Here is a 214-nt window from a genome sequence, read left to right as displayed (position 1 = left end):
CTGCTCTCTGGGTTGGAAATCTCCTTTTTCCTCCCAGGGGTTTACTAAAAACTGGTCCTGGGCAGTCCCTGGGCTGCCGTGGGCTCCATGCTTTTTACCTCTGGCAGAGTGGGGTATCCCCAGGGCTTCTGGGATGTCCTGTTTCCACTTGGTCAGCCAGAGGAGACCATCCCAGCCATGGAGCTTCCCTGGGCATTGCTGGCCCGAGCCGCCG

This window comes from Corvus brachyrhynchos, unplaced genomic scaffold (genome assembly GCF_000691975.1).
Source record: "Corvus brachyrhynchos isolate BGI_N302 unplaced genomic scaffold, ASM69197v1 scaffold340, whole genome shotgun sequence".
Lineage (NCBI taxonomy): Eukaryota > Metazoa > Chordata > Aves > Passeriformes > Corvidae > Corvus > Corvus brachyrhynchos.
This window is presented reverse-complemented; position numbering follows the sequence as displayed.